The sequence below is a fragment of the Mobula birostris genome, chromosome X (genome assembly GCF_030028105.1).
Source record: "Mobula birostris isolate sMobBir1 chromosome X, sMobBir1.hap1, whole genome shotgun sequence".
In the NCBI taxonomy this organism is placed as follows: Eukaryota; Metazoa; Chordata; class Chondrichthyes; order Myliobatiformes; family Myliobatidae; genus Mobula; species Mobula birostris.
In genome coordinates this window covers 69,339,856-69,358,997 of record NC_092402.1, presented here as the reverse complement: position 1 = coordinate 69,358,997, position 19,142 = coordinate 69,339,856, and the positions used below count along the sequence as shown (strand labels likewise).

The following is a 19,142-nucleotide window of genomic DNA, read 5'->3' as shown; positions in this document are numbered from 1 at the left end:
GACAGTAGCAACATCAATAAATATGTAAAAATTATTGAAAAAATAGCAAACTTACAGGAGCTTGTTTGACCTTGTTGCATTTAGCAGATGTGGAGGGTGGAAAGGGGGTCCTCAGGAATATAGTTGACTATGTGGTTGCCTGATTTTATTGCTTTTTTTTATAAATATCTGACAGTGTTGACAAAAACTTGGGACACATTTTGAACCACAAAATAAGAGTAAGTATTGTTGAAAATTCACTGCTTTTAGTTTTAAAGAGGCTTTTCACTCTATTCTTTCATCTGGCATATATATTGTACATTTTAAATGATTTTTTTCACCCTTTTTTATCAAATTGAAATGATAATCTCTTGTCTGAGGACAACTGATTTTGTGGGTACTGGGCTATCATATAATTATATAATTTATAAAATAAAAAACAAACATATGAAAAAATGTTGCATTTGTGTAAAAGACCCTCAGATGATCAACCCTGATTATTTTAAATAAGAAAATGTTATTCATTTTCAATGGAATTAGCACTTTTCTTAGTGGGACATGTTTTCGCCGAAGTCTCAAGAATCAGTGACCTGTATCTGTAAGGTCCAACTGTTGGTGAGTCGGTATCCTGGCAAAAACTACACCATGAAGACAAAAGAACACTCCAGGTATCTCAGTGAAAAGGTTATTGAAAAGCACAAGTCAGGAGATAGATACAAGAACATTTCAAAATCACTGAATATCGCTTGGAGTACAGTTAAGTCAATCATCAAGGAATGGAAAGAATATGGCACAGCTGTAAATCTGCCCAGGGCAGGCTAACCTCAAAAGCTGAGTGACTGTGCAAGAAGGGGACTAGTGAGGGAGGCCACCAAGAGACCTATGACAACTCTGGAGGAGTTACAAGCTTCAGTGACTGAGATGGGAGAGACTGTGTATACAACAACTGTTGCCCGGGTGCTTCATCAGTTGCAGCTTTATGGAAGAGTGACAAAGCCACTGTTGAAAAAAACTCACATGAAATCTTGACCAGAGTTTGCCAGAAGGCATGTGGGAGACTCTGAAGTCAGCTGGAAGAATATGTTATGGTCTGTTGGAATTAAAATTGAGCTTTTGGGTCTCAGACTAAACTCAATGTTTGGCATAAGCCAAACATCAGCAAAAACACACCATCCCTACCATGAAGCATGGTGGTGGCTGCATCGTGCTGTGGGGATGCTTCACTGCAGTAGGCCTTGGAAGGCTTGTGAAAGTAGAGGGTAAAATGAATGCAGCAAAATACAGAGAAATCCTGGAGGAAAACCTGATGCATTCTGCAAGAGAACTACGACTTGGGAAAAAAATTTGTTTTCCAGCAAGACAATGATCTCAAGCATAAAACCAAAGCTACACAGGAATGGCTTAAAAACAACAAAGTTAATGTCCTGGAGTGGCCAAGTCAGAGCTTAGACCTCTATTCCAACTGAGAATTTGTGCTGGACATGAAAAGGGATGTTCATTCACGATCCCTAGGCAATCTGAGAGAGCTTGAGCAGTTTTGTAAAGAAGAATGGGGATAAATTGCAGTGTCCAGATGTGCGAAGCTGATAGAGACCTATCCACACAGACTCAAAGCTGTAATTGCTGCCAAAGGAGCTTAGAAAAATAGAGAGCTAAGGGTAACCCTAGGTAATTTCTAAGGTAAGTACACGTTTGGAACAGCTTTGTGGACTGAAGGGCGTGTATTGTGCTGTAGGTTTTCTATGTTTCTACCAAATACTGATTTGAAGAAGGCGAAAAATTATTTTGTGTTTTATGTTTGTAATTCATTTAGATCCCCTTGAGATCTGTTTTCATGTTGACACAAAACAGTCTTTTTCTGTTGATCGGTGTCAAAAAAAAAGCCAAATTAAATCCACTGTGGGTCAATGCTGTAAAACAATAAAACATGAAAACTTCCGGGGGGGGGGGGCGTGGTGAATATGTTTTATAGGCACTGTAGTTGAGATGCATTCTATATCAATTGGAGTTTAAAGCTAAACAGGAAGGAGTGTAGTGTATTTAATATTTCAGTAATATTTGAGTAATATTGTAAATATATTGTATGATTAGGCATTCTTTGTTGTTTACATAATTCATTACAAGTTACATGTATGTACAAGTATGTGAATGGTGTGTATTATTATGCCACCATGTCATTTGCGAGTGCCTCACTAAAGTAAAACGAAGTTGACACATTATCCCAGCTCCCATGTTTTTCTTTCAATTAGAATCTGAAATTACAAAACATAACTTCCAATTCCATCTGGACTCTCCTGTAGACCTATTCATTGTTGATCTCCAATGTGACATTGACTGTCATACTAATTTACTCCCTTCTGAACTTGAGGCACTTTGTTCACTAAGGGCCAACCCCAGTGTCATCTGCAATCCTGTTGTCAAGGGTGGTGCTGTTGTGGTCTGGCAAACTGTTCTCACATTGAACAACTCCTTCAATTCCTCTCGCTTTCTCCAAATCAATGATGTAGCTACACACACTCACGTGGAACTAAGCTACATCCATCTTCTTGTGAGATATGTGGAACAGTCTTTGTTTCAGTTTTACTTAGAACCCCTCCCCCAATCCTTTCTCTGGTGCATCAACACTACATTGGTGTTGTTTCCTGTACTCATGAGGAACTCAAAATTTTGATTACTTTTGTTGTTCCCTGCTTTCACGATAGCACTGTCCATCTATGACTCTTCCTATCTGGATCTATTACTGTCTCAGGATAGGCTAGAAACAAACATCCATTACAAGCCTGGAGCTTCCCCCAGATATCCCAACAATGTTTCCTCCCACCCTGCCTCCTGTAAGAACTATATTCCATTCTTCCAGTTCCTCAGTCTCCATCACAGTTGTTCTGATCACAAGACTTTCCACACATGTGTCTCTGAAATGTCTTCCTTCTTCCTGAGTTGTGACTCCCCCCTACCATAGTAGACAGAGCTGTTGACTGCAGAATATGGAAATGTTAAGTCCACACCACCAGGTACCAGAACAGCTACTTCCATATAATCCTTTTGTTTCCTGAACCAACCTGCACAACCTTATTCACTACAGCTTACCAACACTATGACCATCTTGCATTACAATTAACCTCTCTTTGTTCTAATTGTGTTCTTTCTTGTAAAAATGTCCATAATTTATGTTTAATATACAGTATGTTTTTTTGTGAACGCTGCTTATCTGATGTTATGTGCCTGTGATCCTGTGGCAAGTTTTCCATCACACCTGTGTGTACACGTACTTGTCCATGTGACAATTCACTCAGACTTTGACTGCATCTCACTTATTTTTAATGCATCTCCTGCCCCCTCTCCTGGACAGAACAATGGTAGAGTTAACTTAGTCCTCGCCTTCTATGTCATGAGCCTTCCTATTCAATGGTTTATCCTTCACAATTTCTACTACCTTCAGAGATTCCAGACACATATTTAAAGGCATTTAAAAGGAACTGTTCTCTTTGTGACTTATTGATACACTCTTCACCTTTTCATTTCCCCTTACTTTCCTTCTTACTTTTTAACTTACGTGATGTTTTGTATTTTTTTTTACAGTAATACATCGAAGCTGCACCCTCTCTAACACGCTGGTAGAGAGAGTTTTATTTGAGTTTTTAGCGCTGGAAATAGTTACATCCTGACACGTCTCATTAGCGGGACAGAAGCGTGGTCGCATTGTTTATTCCAGGGACCAGCTGCTTGCGCTTATGCCGGCCGGTTTAGCGAGCAGAGCGGCAGACACCCCTGCTGAAATCTGGAGGAAAACACACAGAGGATGCAGAGGGGGATCACAAAGTTGAGAAAAGAGGACCGGGTCGAGACAACAGAGACTTATGGAGAAGAGGAGTTCGATGGGTATTAAAATGGTCTAGTTGATGGCGCCAGCCAGGAGTCAGAGAACATTTCGGGAGTGCAATGTTATGTGTTTCACTGGAACGGGGCTGCACGAGGACATACCCAATCAAAACTTCTCCATGGATGGCTTCCAGACCGTTCCAGCTGACCGGAAGTGCACTGAGAGCAGTAAGCGTAAAGGAGTTGGGTGCTTACTGTTCTGGTTAACAACGGATGGTGCAATCCGGGTTATATTACGATCGGAGAACGTGTTTGTAGACCGGATATTGAACTTTTTACTGTTGGACTTCGGCCATATTCCACCGAGATACAACACTGGGCAGCACGGGAGGTTGTTCCTGCCTGTGGCCGTCGAACTCACAGCTCCTCCCGTGGAGGGTCAGACACCCTGAGCCAATAGGCTGGTCCTGGACTTATTTTCCATCTGGCATAGTTTGCATTTTGTTGTTTGTGTCATGGTCCGGACCCTTTAAATTTAGCTTGTTTATGTTACGATCCGGACCGTTGATTCCCTGTTTTCCCGTGTCCCTCGACTTTGGTGATTAGAGGCAATTAACACTCGGCTGAACCGGTAGTTTATAGTCTCCGGCTTTCAGCCGTTCAGTGCGGGAGCATCTGCAAGGTTATCTAAGGTGTGCCGATGTCATCTGGCCGGAGCAAGCCTAATCTCTGTCGAAGCGAGTGCAGGTAATTCGCCTTTCCTCACCGGAGCAACCCTGTCCAGTTACCTCGCCGAAGCGAGCCTGCAAAGTTTCCTCACCGAGGTGGGTCCGTCAGTTAACCCGCCGGAGGGAATCAAGAACCGCTGTCTACTGTTCCTGGGTCGAGTCAAGAGCTCGCCACTACCCGGAGGTTCCAAGTCAAGTCCTGGCTCCGATGGCATTCAAGCTCCAAGTCAAGTCCTGGCCCCTTGTCTGAATCCCTTCTCCGCACCTCTCGCCTCTAGCCCTCGCCTGCAGCTCCCACCTGCACTTTGGTCTAGTTCCATCACTGGAGCTAGATAGGTACTGTCTGGTGTTCATTCGTGTTGGTCTGGTCTTGTCTTGTCCTCGCCTCCGTGGGGTAAGTCAAGCCATCTTGCTGTTGCCCCGCGGAGGGTCATGAGTCCCGGCCCTATGTCCTGTACCCTAGGAGGGGTCCCGGCCCTATGTCCTGTACCCAAGGAGGGGTCCTGGCTCTCTGTTCTGCGTGTGAGTCCCGGCCCTATGTCCTGTACCCAAGGAGGGGTCCCGGCTCTCTGTTCTGTGTGTGTGTCCATGGTTCCATGTACCTGCTCCCCGAGACCGAGGCTCTGTGTTCCCATGTTCCTCCTCTCCCTAGCCTATGTCATGTCCTTGCCTGATTCTGGGGTCCGAGCCCAAGGCAAGACCCAGGTACTGGGTGCTTGCCCAGTCTCTGGCTCGGAGTCCATACCCTAGCCTCTTCATGTCTCCTCTAGTTCTGGGAGCCGATTCCGAGTCCTAGCCCAGACCCTTGGTCCCAGCCTAGTCGTAGTCCTGAGTCCTTGTCCAGTTCGCTATTCCTACTCCTGCCTTACTCTCCTGGTTTCAAACAATAAATTAAATTTAATTAACCTCACAAGATGTGTCTTGCATTTGGGTCCACCCTGCTCCTAATGCCCGGCTATTGTGAGAGTTTGATTGTTTGTGGTTTTTGTATTGCTATATTTATGCTCTATTCTTAGTTGGTGCGGCTGTAACGAAACTCAATTTCCCTCGGGATCAATAAAGTATATCTACCTATCTATCTATCAACCCATATAGTCCTTCCAAATGAAATAGCAATTTACCTGCACTTTTTTCAACCTTCACAACCTGAAGAAATCAATCACAGATGGTATTGCTGGTTTCCCTTCACTTTCCAGTCAAGTCAAGACACTTTTTATTGTCATTTCGACGATAACTGCTGGTACAGTACACAGTAAAAACGAGACGTTTTTCAGGACCATGGTGCTACATGAAACAATACAAAAACTACGCTGAACTACGTAAAACAACACAAAAACTACACTAGACTACAGACCTACCCAGGACTGCATAAAGTGCACAAAACAGTGCAGGCACTACAATAAATAATAAACAAGACAATAGGCACAGTAGAGGGCAGTAGGTTGGTGTCAGTCCAGGCTCTGGGTATTGAGGAGTCTGATGGCTTGGGGGAACAAACTGTTACATAGTCTGGTTGTGAGAGCCCAAGTGCTTCGGTGCCTTTTGCCGGATGGCAGGAGGGAGAAGAGTTTGTATGAGGGGTGCGTGGGGTCCTTCATAATGCTGTTAGCTTTGCGGATGCAGCATGCAGTGTAAATGTCTGTAATGGCGGGAAGAGAGACCCCGATGATCTTCTCAGCTGACCTCACTACCCGTTGCAGGGTATTGCGATCCGAGATGGTACAATTTCTAAACCAGGCAGTGATGCAGCTGCTCAGGATGCTCTCAATACAACCTCCGTAGAATGTGGTGAGGATGGGGGGTGGGAGATGGACTTTTCTCAGCCTTCGCAGAAAGTAGAGACGCTGCTGGGCTTTCTTTGCTATGGAGCTGGTTGAGGGACCTGGTGAGATTCTCTGCCAGGTGAACACCAAGAAATTTGGTGCTCTTAACGATCTCTACAGAGGAGTCGTCGATGTTCAGCGGAGAGTGGTCGCTCTGTGTCCTCCTGAAGTCAACAACCATCTCTTTTGTTTTGTTCACATTCAGAGACAAGTTGTTGGCTCTGCCCCAGTCCGTTAGCCGCTGCACCTCCTCTCTATCTGCTGACTCATCATTCTTGCTAATGAGACCCACCACGGTCGTGTCATCCCCATACTACACAGACATGTCAGTGACTTCTTGTACTGTTATAACAAAGCTGAAAGCAAGCTCAACAGCTTCAGGCAATTCACTTTCTCTGTTTCACAACTGGCTATTTCTGCAGCAACTCATTGCATAGCTGAAAAAATTCCTTCCATTAACACAACCCTGTAGTGTTAAATTCTCTAAATGCCCTCAGTTTGTAGGTTTTATTTTTTCTCTTTGCTTTCATTAATATATCAAATGAATGCCCTATACAGTTTATCCCCAATGCAATTCCCTTGCCTCATCCTATCACAGATATTCTTTGTCCTAGCCATATTCACCCTTTCTCTGCAAGTTAGAATGTTGTTTTCTCTCTGCAGATACTGCCTGGCATGCAAGACGTTTCTGACATGTTTTATTTTTATTTCAGATTTTCAGCATCCCAGTCCACGTGCAGCATTGACCAGCATGATGTGCTAGAAATACAGACTCCAGTTTAAAAAAAAACTTTTAATAAAGGCTTTAAGGGTTGTAGAAACTACAAACTAATCAATTATTTTCTGCCAGCATCAGTATTTTATATTTTTTATTATATAGAAACTTGATCAATTACAACTGCCTTTATACATACAAGTAACTACACAATCAAAATTTAATGTTAAGGACAATCTGTATAAAATTTAAAACTTACTGTATGTCACAATGAATAAAACAGACCAAGATAACCCCACTGACTCCTATGCCAATAGGGTCACACTCTTAACGCTCCACAGTTACCAGTTGAAAGATTCTGAATAGCTATTCAATTATCATTGTGAAAACGTGCATGCAAATATTATTTATAGGCATTTGTTAGTCTCATGAGACCATGGATTTGCACCTTGGAAGGTTTCCAGGGCACAGGCCTGGGCAAGGTTGTATGGAAGACCAGCAGTTGCCCATGCTGCAAGTCTCCCCTCTCCACACCACCAATGTTGTCCAAGGGAAGGGCATTAGGACCCATACAGCTTGGCACCGGTGTCATCGCAGAGCAATATGTGGTTAAGTGCCTTGCTAAAGGACACACACGCAGTCTTAGCCAAGGCTCAAACTAGCGACCTTCAAATCACTAGACGAACACCTTAACCACCTGGCCACGTGCCAATGCGCAATTATTATTACAACACAACTTACATATCACTTTTGACAGCAAAAGAACTCAAGATGCTTTACGGAAAGTAAAATAGATAAAAATAAAAAAATAAAAGAGATGGCTAATTTATTTTATTTCATCAGGGTTTAAGGAAGGATTTTTAAACTGGAGCCCAGTTGGCAAGGATCATGGTCACCAATGGTGGGGTTAGAGGGAGTCAAGGGAATATATGGAAAAAAAGAATGGTATATTGACATAACATTAACATGAGGAATATGATGATATGCTTAGTAATAGAGTGACAGAGAAATTGTATGACCCAGAAGGAATGTTAACACCACAAGATCATAAGAGATAGGAGCAGAATTGAGCCATTTGGCTCATCAAGTCTGCTCTGCCATTTCATCATGGTTTATTCAGTTTCCCTCCCGACCCTATTTTCCTGTCTCCTCCCCATAAACTTTCACACCCTGACTCAATAAGAACCAAACGAGGCCTCACCAATGACTTGTCCCTTTGCACATCGGAGTTTTGTATTTTCTCCCTCTTTAGAAAAATAGTCCATGTTTTTATTCCTTGTACCAAAGTACATGGCCATACACTTTTCAACACTGTATTCCATCTGCCACTTCTTTGCCCATTCTCCTAATATCTCCCAAGTTCTTCTTCAGCCTCCCTGCTTCCTCAACACTACTTGTCCCTTCACCTATATTTGCTTCATCTGCAGATTTGTCCACAAAGCCATCAATTCAGGCATCCAGATCACTGACTTACAACATAAAAAGCAGTCCCAATACCAACTCCTGCAGAACACCACTAGTCACCAGCAGCTAATCAGAAAAGGCTTCCTTTATTCCCAATCTTTGCATCCTGTCAATCACCCAATACTCTATTAATGCTAGTATCTTTCCTGTAATACCATCGGCTCTTATCCTCCTAGGCAGCCTCATGTGCAACATCTTGGCAAGGACCTGAAAATCCAAGTACACAACATCCACCAATTTTCCTTCGTCTATCCTACTTGCTATTGCTTCAAAGAATTCCAACAGATTTGTCAGGCAAGATTTTCCCTTAAGAAAATCATGACCTATTTTATCATGTACATCCAAGTAACATCTTCCCAAACATTGAGGTCAGGACAACTTGCTTATACTTTCCTTTCTTTTGCTTCCCTCCCTTCTTGAGTGGAGTGGGTGACATTTGCATTTCTCCATTCCTCCAGAACCATGCCAGAATGTGATTCTTTAAAGATCATTACTAATGCCCCCATAATCTCTTCTGCTACCTTTTAGAACCCCGAATTGTGGTCTATCTGGCCCATGTGACCTATTTATCTTCAGACCTTTTAGCTTCCTAAGCACCTTCTGCCTAGTAACAGAAATTGCACTCACTTCTGACCCCCACACTTTCGAGCTTCTGGCATACTACTAGTGTCTTCCACAGTGAAGATGGATGCATAATACTTATTCAGTTCATTCGGCATTCCTTTGTCACCCAGCAGTCCAATATCTATTCTTGCCTCTCTTTTACTCTTTATGTATCTCAAGAAATTTTTGGTATTCTCTGATATTATTGGCTAGCTTACCTACATAATTTCATCTTTTCACTCCTTATAACTCTTTTAGTTGCCTTCTGTTGGTTTTTAAATATGTTCCAGATTTTTTTTCTGTTGGATTTGACTTCCCTCGTCAACCACGGTTGTGTCATCACCTTTAGAATGCTATTTCTTCGGGATTTATCTATCCTGTGCCTTATGAATTTCTGTAGAAAGTCCAGCCAGTACTGTTCTGCTGTCATCCTTTTCCAATCAGCTTCAGCCAGCTTGTTGTATCTCATGCGTCTGTAATTCCCTTTACTGTACTGTAATTTTAATTCTTCTGACTTCAGCTTCTTTTTCTCAAACTGTACGATGAAGTTGATCATATGATCACTGACTCCTAAGGGTTTTCCTTAAACCCCCTAATCGAATCAGGTTCATTACACAAAACCCAATCCAGAATAGCCTTTCCCTTATTGGGCTCAACCACAAGCTGCTCTAAAAAGTCACCTCATAGACATTCCACAAATGATCACGTCAGGTCACTCATCTGAGTGCTACTGGTTCCATGTAACCCAGTACTGCTTGTCGCATGGTCGGCAACTAAACCGGCTCCCCCACCAGGTCAGGAGGGTGACTAGACACCCTGCAGGACAAAAAACAAGACCTGTCAAAGGGTGGATGAACCCTCTCGTAGGGTCAACGGCCATCTAGCAAACACGTGCCGTGAAGCGTGGAAAGGGCATCCCTTGCATTGAAGCTTGGTCTGGCCATTCACTGCAACAGAACCCACCATGCCGCTGGATCCAGGAGGGGATGTCGAGAGGGTAGGTCTGGACCTGTGCAACCCCAAACTCATGTAAAATCCATTCACGCACACACTGTTCCTTTCTGAAGAGTGGGGTACCACCCCATTAACTGACTGAAAGGAACCATCACCCTATGGGATGGATAGCCACAGACAGAGAGAGAGACACACACACACACACACACAAATGATCTCTCTTGGGAATCAGTACCAATCTGATATTCCCAAACTGCCTGCATATTGAACCCCCTCCCCATAACTATCAGTACATTGCCCTTTTGACATGAGGTTTCAATCTCCCATTGTAAGTTGTAGCCCACATCCTAGCTACTGTTCAGAGGCCTGTATATAACTGCCATCAGGGTAATTCAACCTTTGTAGTTCCTTAACTCTACTCACAACGATTCTGCATCTTCCTATGTCACTGATAAGGATTTGATTTATATTTTTTTAACCAACAGAGCCATGCCAGCCCCTCTGTCTATGCTTTTGATACAATGTTAAGCTCTCAACTATGATCTTCTTTCAGCCACGACTCAGTGATGTCCACAGTATCATCTACCTTATTCAGGATACTGTATGCATTCAAATACAACACGTTCAGTTTTGTATTCGTCATTCTTTTTGATTTTGTCCCCATGTTACACTCACTGCAATTTTGCCCCATCAATTGCCTGTCCTTCCTAACAGTCTCACTGCACAATGAATCTAGTTGTACACCAACCACCCCATTCTGGGTTCACCCTGGTTTAAACACCACTGCCAATTTTGTTTCAACCCTCCTCAGTAGCTCTAGCAAACCTGCCCACAAGGGCATTGGTCCTCGTTAGGTTCAGGTGTAACCTGTCCCTTCCCCAGAAGATATCCCAGTGATCGAGAAATCTGAAGCCATACATTAGCTCCTCAGCCACAAATTCATCTCCCATTACTTACTCTTACTGACCAGTGGCACGGGCAGTGATCTAGAGATTACTATCCCGGAGGTCTTGCTTAGCAGTATTCTACCTAACTTCTTAAATTCTCTCTTCAGGGTCTCACCCCTTTTCCCACCTGTGCCATTTGGACCAATAGGTACAAAGATTTCTGGCTGCGCACCTGGAATAAGTGCAAAGGTGCTCATTGTACTCGCCAAAAGTGCAGCTCTAAGCGCTACATCTCAATACTGAGTGGCTACACCTCCACACTGCGTTATGGTACAATGCATTACTGCACAACATAAGAGAGCAGGCGTTTACATCATGCTTCTATGTAAAAATCTATTACAACTCCCTTTAGTATTTGTTTCTAGGAATGCATTCTGAGCACTATGAAAGAAACAGTATATACTTTGGAGGTGGGGAGAAGGAAATTGAAGATGCAGTTAACGGCAGGAATTATGGCACACAGTTCCCCTTATTTACAGGATGTGATTAGTTCTATAATATCCAGGATTTATAGCCCAGCCCTACTCAGAGTCAATGAAGCACTTTCTTGAACCACTGCGGCCCCTTTCTCCTACAGCGCTTAGTCCAGGGACATAACTCCGTAATTGTTTACTTGTTTGGGGAAGTGTAATTGAAGAAGCCATAGCAAGTAACTGCAATAAATTTCATAGATGGTATGCATTGCAGCAATAGAATACCAGTGATGGAGGGAGTGAATGTTTCAACTGATAGACAAGGTGGCAAGCAATTTTTTTCCCCATGGATAATGTGCATCTTCTGAATAGTTTGTAGGTGGAAAGGGAGGTTCCAGAGGTGAGATACACACTGCAGCTGATCAATATTTAAGTGGATGGCCCTGCTAAGTTTTTAGTCACATCGTAACTTTCAAGATGTTGATGATAGTAGTCTCATTAGTGGTAGTGCTATTTAAGCACCAAGAGTAGGTGAGTAATCACTTGTACTCATTATGGAATAAATGTTTTTACTACTAATCAGTGTACCCTGGCGTTTCTGCATGCAGATATTACCTATTGTGCCAACAGAAATTAATATTGTACATTTATCAGTGAATATCCAATATTAACCTCATTATGAAGCAGATGAAACTGCTTTGAAGAAATCCTAGTGGTGTTCTAGTACTGATTTCATTGGCTTCCACCAAACAAATATATCATCCTTTGCACCAGCTAGTGATTCTTTCCCCTCCAGTGCCCATTTGGCTTCCAGGGCTCCTTGATGCCATACTTGGTCCAATGATGTTTTGATGTTGAGGACACTCACTTCACTTCTGGAATTCAACTCTATGACCCTTATTTGGACCAAAGCTATTGAGGTGAGGTGACAAGAAATCCTAGCTAAGTTTCAGCAAGCAGTTTATCACTGAGTCAGTGCCATCTGATTACATTGTTAATAGCACCTTCTATCATTCTGGTGATGATTGAAGATCGATCGAGTGTGTTAGTTTGGATTTGTTCCTCTTTTTGGCAAGTAGAGCCAGCGTCGTCGCTGTACAAGGACAGATCAACAAAATACAAATGATGTTCCTGTTTTGTGGCCAGGTTCCCAAGCCTTTGCTTTCTTAAGTGTTCCAAGCCACTGTTCGAGAGCATGTCGAGTGATCAAACAGGATTAACTAATTGATGGCGCACCACTCAACACTTCTAGGTGGAATGGTCATAAACACCTCAGCCTTTCCATACTCTACCCAATGCCACCCTTTGGTTTTGTGGTGTTTTAATTAACTAGCACCATTTAGCACTGGACATTACAGAATAGCCGTCACGTCATCCAATGCAGTGGGATTACCTCGCCATTTAAAGGATACGTCCTTTGCTATTTAGCACGTGTAACCCCCTGTTATGACCTTAGCAACTTTTTAATGATACGTTGCTACTCCTAGAGAGCTTTACACTGAATTAGGGATCGTCCCAGTTTTGATTATACTGATGGAGCATCATGCTTTTCTGGAATTAAGTTGCGGTGAAATATAACTCAGGTGCTGCAGATCACCCAGTTTTATGAATCCCACGTTTTGAGCTGCTAGCTGTGTTCTGAATTCAACCTATTTAACACAATAAAGAGCATCCACTACGTGAAGATGCAAGGACAAAATTGGTCCTCTCGAAGATCAGCATGTTCACCTATGCGTGGGGCCAAAAGAGATGGGGGGGGGGAGGGGAATTTTAAATGGTTTTTCATTTTTGCATCTTTATTTACCTGGAAGATAGACAGAATTCATAGAACTAAGACAAAACACCACTAGTCATGGACCGTGTACAAATTACCGATGTATTTTGTTTTGAGGCAAACTAGAGTGCAAGTCCCCAGGGCCTGACAATTTGTCCCCTCGAATCTTGTGGGAGTCTAGTACAGAAATCGCAGGGGCCCTAGCAGAGGTATTAAAATTATCCTTAGCCACGGGTAAGATGCTGAGGTTATTTTGTTGTGAAAGGAAGGCTCTAAGAATAAGACAGAAAATTATAGGCCTGTGAGCCTGACATCAGTAGTGGGAAAGTTATTGGAATGTATTCCAAGGTACCAGATATTTAAGTATTTAGATATACAGGAGCCGATTAGGAATACTCAATGAGGTTAATAGGTCTGGCCCGTGGATTTCCTCACTATCAGAATGATGCCAACAACCAGTAGGACTCTACTAACAGTGATGATTTTGGCAACCAATAGCAAAATTGGAGTATGTACTTTCAAGTGGTGTTCACTACATAGCAGTACACTTACCAGCTCAGAGAGGGAGGTAGAGTGAGATCTGGTTTCTTTGCCAGTATGGCTTAATGCCAGAGTTTATGGGTTCAGTTTTCATCAACCTGGGCTACTGCTTCCACCAACATACCACTGCACATCACCCATTATGGGTCTGTTGTGTTTGATAGTACAGGGCAATATCAGAGATGTAGAATGGTGGGCTTAATCCATGGAACTCATACAGTTTTGGAATACTCATTGTTCACAAGGGCTTGGGTTGGTCTTTGCTGTGTTCAAGTGGCCAGATCAGGATGGCCTGTTTTTACTTTTGTTATGCTGTTGTTGCATCTTTCTACATTAATTATGGGTTAATTATGAGGCAACCAAATTGCTGTTGATTCGGTCACAGGCAGGCCAACTCACATCAAGGGAGCAAATTTCCTTTACATAAGTACTTTTTAAAATTCAATAAAATCCAGAAACACAATCATTTCTTGGTAGTACTAGAGAAAGGGAGAAATAAGGCAACAGAGGGAAATGAAAGGATGTGAATATTAACATTTAGATGTTGGATGGCCAAATGTCACTGGAAATGAGCAAGGGCAAGTTAATTGGAGAAAAGGATGGGTATGAATTAAATATAACATATGGATAGTAGTATGGGTTAACTTGGCTTTACAGAGAAGATGGGAGAGAAATTGGATCCTGGAATAGTTTAATTTGGAAATAGCAAGTGAATGGATGAGTTTCAGTAAAAGAAGGTAAAGATGGGCAAAATAACAGAAGCTAGATGGTCTTTGTAATGAAGATATAGAGCTAGAAGCTTTGCTCAGGATGAAATATAATGTTAGGGTTCCAAGTAGCCTGATTCAGTCCAAAGTGGGAGCAGAATAAGCAGTGCAGAATTTGTGATGAGGGTCAAAGACATTGGCCTCCCAATATTTCAATGCAGGAAACTGTATCTTACTTGGGACTGGACTGGATTTGAAACAAATCTTACAAGAGGCAAATGAAAGCGTCAAATGAGGTGGCCAAGTTGAGCTGGGTGCTGTTAGCATATGTCACATCCTAACACTCAAGGGCAGCACGTAGTTTAAATATGGGAGATCAAGTAAACAGTCTTAAGGAAAAATAAAAACTGGGGAAATTTAGTGGGCAAAACAGCTTCTGTGGCTTACTGGACCAAATGCAGGGTCTTGACCTGCAATGTCAACTCTGCCTTTGCCTCTACAGATGCTGCCTGACTCACTGAGTTCCTCCAGATTATAGCACCTGCAGTTTTTTGTGCCTATATTCTTGGGGACCTCAAGTTATATCCATCAGCTCGTGGAAAAGGGAAGAAATGGCAGAGCAGCAGATTCATTCCATCTTGTTCATTATAGTTAAGAGAAAGTAGGTGAGCACAGTCCCACTGCACATGATGATGTGGTCATCAATCTTAAAAGCCAAGGATGATAGTGAGCGATAATACATTACCATCACATTGCATTTCATTATTGAATTTGATTAGAATGATTTTAGAGCTTTGACAGTCGCAAAACCCCTACAAGTTTAGTTATGCAGTTGCAGTGAACCTTGCAGCCAGCATTTTCAAGAATATGTACAGGCACGTTGCTGAAAAATGTAAGGAAGAGGAAGTCAAGATTGGGTTGAGGTAATGTTAGATTGGAAAGACAGATTCTGAAGGAAGTTGCAAGAGAGGTTGAATGGTCGGTAGTTTAGCGAGTAAGACGATGGAAAGAGCCCACAGCCAAGAAATTAACATACTGATACTTCGCAAACACTAAGTCAACCTCAGTGAAGAACACTGCATACAAGTTCTACAGCTTTCCTTAAAGGTTTGAGAAGGATAATATTTGTATAACACACACATTGAACTAGTGACAATGGAGTATAGGGTTTGATCTGCTGAATGTGGCCTAGCTAATTCTGTCCGCATACCCAACTTGCTTTTCCTGAACAGAAATGAACAACGATGAGCGATCAAGGAGAACAACCGAGTGGAAAAGGCTTTACAGGAAACAAAAGCAAATGTGCAGGTAAGTTTATAACTGAGATTTTTTTTGATGCTTAATGTCACCAAAACCAAGGAGATGATTAGCGATTTCAGACGGTCTCAGCCTGAGCACACACCCCTCAGCATCAGCAGCTCCACAGTGGAGAGAGTGGAAAACATCAAGTTCCTTGGGGTGCAGATCTCGGACAATTTCACCTGGTCCAGGAACACCACTGGGGTTGTGAAACGGGCCCAGCAGAGATTGCACTTTCTGAGGAAGCTTAAACAAGCATCACTCCCCACTAACATCTTAACTACATTCTACAGAAGCGTGGTTGAGAGTGTGCTGACCTTTTGCATTGCAACCTGGTACTCCAGCTGCAGTGCTGTCGACAAAAAAGCCTTGCAGAGGGTGGTTAGGGGAGCAGAGAAGGTTATTGGGGTCTCCCTACCTTCTGTCCAAGACCTCTTTCAGAGTCGATGCCTCCAGAAGACACGGTACGTCATTAAAGACCCCTCACACCCTCTCCATGAACTATTTGTTCTTCTGCCAACAGGCAAACGTTACAGGAGCATCAAAACTAAAACCACAAGGCTACTAAACAGCTTCCTCCCACAGGCAGTTAGACTGCTAAATAGCTGCTCTACCTGACTCTGGTTTGGACACTTTTAACTTGCACTGGACACTTATAACTTGATTTTAACTGACATGTGGCTGTTGTGTTTTACTATTTATTGTTATGTTTATTATTTAGTGTTGAGTTTGTTATGTTATGATTGCACTGCTGCTGGGAAACGCTGTCTCATTCTGCCCTGCAGAGCTGATGTACGGTTAGAGTGACAATAAAGTTTTTTGAATCTTTGAATCTTTTTAAGGCCAACTCTTCAACAGTCTCATTGGAGTAAAGGCTAGACAGTGGAAAGTGTCATTATAAGTAGCATAGGGTGTAGTCTTGGCAGATAGAGGAGAGTATTTAGAGGTTACCTTATTCAACTGATGGGTATAGATATCACATGCAATGGCAAGTTTGAATAGGTGGTTGTGAATATGGATAAGGAAATTTTATAGAATGGTACATCATAGAAACAAGACGCCTCAGCCTACCTTGTCCATGCTGTGATGCCTCTCCACACTAATCCCACGTACCTGCATTAGGCCCCCACTTTGTGTCCTATGAACTTGTGCTCCAAGGCTCCCCCTCCCATATTTCAATTTATACGATGAAATTAGTGAAGGTATGACAATATGCACGGAACCAAGAGGGGAGACGATCTTGAGCATCAGCTTGTTCACGATCAGTGTTCATGACTATCAGCTTGACAAACTTTATGATGTGCTTCATGTCTCTAATATGCATCCTGGTATCTCATTCACCCTCCTTAAGTGCAGTGAAGGTGAAAAGAGAAAGGGATAAAGAAAAATTATGAATAAGAGGGAAGGGAGAGAGAAAAATGGCCTGAGTAAAGCACACAGACTTCTCAGACAAATGAGACAGATCTAGATGTTAAAACACAAGATTTTCACTATAAATGAGTGCTAAGTAGATAAAGTGGAGACAGGAACTCAATGACACTTAACTTGTATGTCTTTAAACTTAATCTTGCCAGTATTGATGGCTAAGACGTATGACTCCATTTGTATACATAGTAATTTTTTTTGTAGTAGCTATTTCTTTATGATCATTTAACTCGTCTGTTCATCGATGCAACTTCGAGACACTGACATGCTGAGAATACACTCTAGAAGCATGTGCAACTTTTTCATTCTCTCAACAAAACTGTGGACTCTATTGAGAGGTAGATGAGTCTGAAGCAATCAGAGCTGAATTTATCCACTCCTAACTCTTCTGGTGTTCAAGCATTGGAATTCCAGGAGTGTGCTGATGAAAGAGAGGTTGACAATAGTATTAAATAAGTGCAGACACAAATTTAACAGTTAAAAATGCTAAAAGTCATGCTTAGGGAAATAAATTAAACTCAAGTTACATAGTCCAAATATATTTTGTCAACTGGTTGGATACTTGGCATACTGATTAAGGACAGTAAACTGGCTTTGTTGTGAATAATGCATGTCAAAAGTTTGCAATATTATGTAGGGAATCAGATTACTTCAACTTTATTGATAAACAACTAATATGAATAAATTTCATAAGCACCTGTTCAGTCATCCATCAGACCAGAGTTGTAGTAGAACTTATAATTCATGTATATACTATAGTTGAAGATGAGTTTCAATATATTGTAAAATACAATTGCACATCAGCACACAACAATTTATCCAACCAATATCCTCTTCAAAAAGCCATGGGGTCTTTTATATTCACCCAAACTTGCACAGCAGGTTTCAGTTTAATTACTCATCTAAAATATAGCACCACCAATAGACCAGACCAATACTGCACCAGCACATCAGCCTCATTTATGTAGTGAAATCTGTAGTTGGATTTCCAGTCGTAACCACCTGATTTGAACTGCATTACAGCTATCTGTGTAGACCAGTTGGATTCAATATCTTATTTCCAGACCCTCCCCCCAAGTCCCAGTGTTTTTGAAATCACATCAATCACGTACGTGTATGATATCTTGTCGAAGCTCTTCTCCTGGTCCAAGCTGACTCTGTAGGTATCCACCCACCCATGAACTGCACAAGGGAGATGGGATACCTCAGCAGAGATTTTCCTGCCAGGTACAGCAGATTTTGGTCCTGCAGCAGACTTGACCCAGTTGCCAATGACGTTGGATAGGACCTTATAATGGAAATGGGTCTCCAATTCTTGATGCCCTTCCTCATGGAGTCTGACATGCTGGCAACCAGAAGCATAGAGTTGTACACTTCTAGCAGATGCAGGTCCATCCAGTCCCACAGAGACTATGCTTCCAGTTCTATGTGAATCAGGAGAATGGATGGAGTCTGTCAACTCCTCTAGGGCCAGCGGCTGGTCTACACTCTCCTGCTCGTTGTTGCCCAAGACCTCCATGACAGAGGACAGAAAGTTCTGGGAGGCTGTGCTGTCTGTCATACAGACAGACATAAAATGACATAAAAGAATCTGCAAACATTCAACATACCCATCTGCCAAGATGTTAATGACCTGACTTCTCGCTGAAGGCTGCAGATCCAGAGCTCCACCTTCAACATTTCCCATCCTGCTTCAAAGTGGAATTTGAATCTGAAGATAATTTTGGGGAATTCTGAGGCAAAGAGCATAGCACATTCTAGCCATAGGAGTATGGGGTGAGGGACGAACTGGGGCTCAGTACATCAATGCAAAGGCCCAGTGGTGAAAGCCTGCAGTCCAAGTTCCTTCTGCCAGTGGACATTGAGGGGCTAAGCCTGGAGCAGAAGGCAGCCAAAACAGAGTTTGAATTGAACCAGGAGGTCACAAATCACAATGGTACTCTGTACAAGGG

The 19,142-nt window shown here is 42.5% G+C and overlaps 1 protein-coding gene across 1 annotated transcript in view; it reads right to left on the bottom strand.

Annotated features, from left to right (window-relative positions):
• Positions 1-7,203: 7,203 nt before the first annotated feature.
• LOC140191787 (zinc finger CCCH domain-containing protein 10-like) overlaps positions 7,204-19,142 on the bottom strand; it is a 48,717-nt gene continuing 36,778 nt past the window's right edge. The window contains exon 3 of the transcript XR_011883924.1: positions 7,204-17,611. The gene's annotated coding sequence lies outside the window, so the exon portion shown is untranslated. The remainder of the gene's footprint in view (positions 17,612-19,142) is intronic.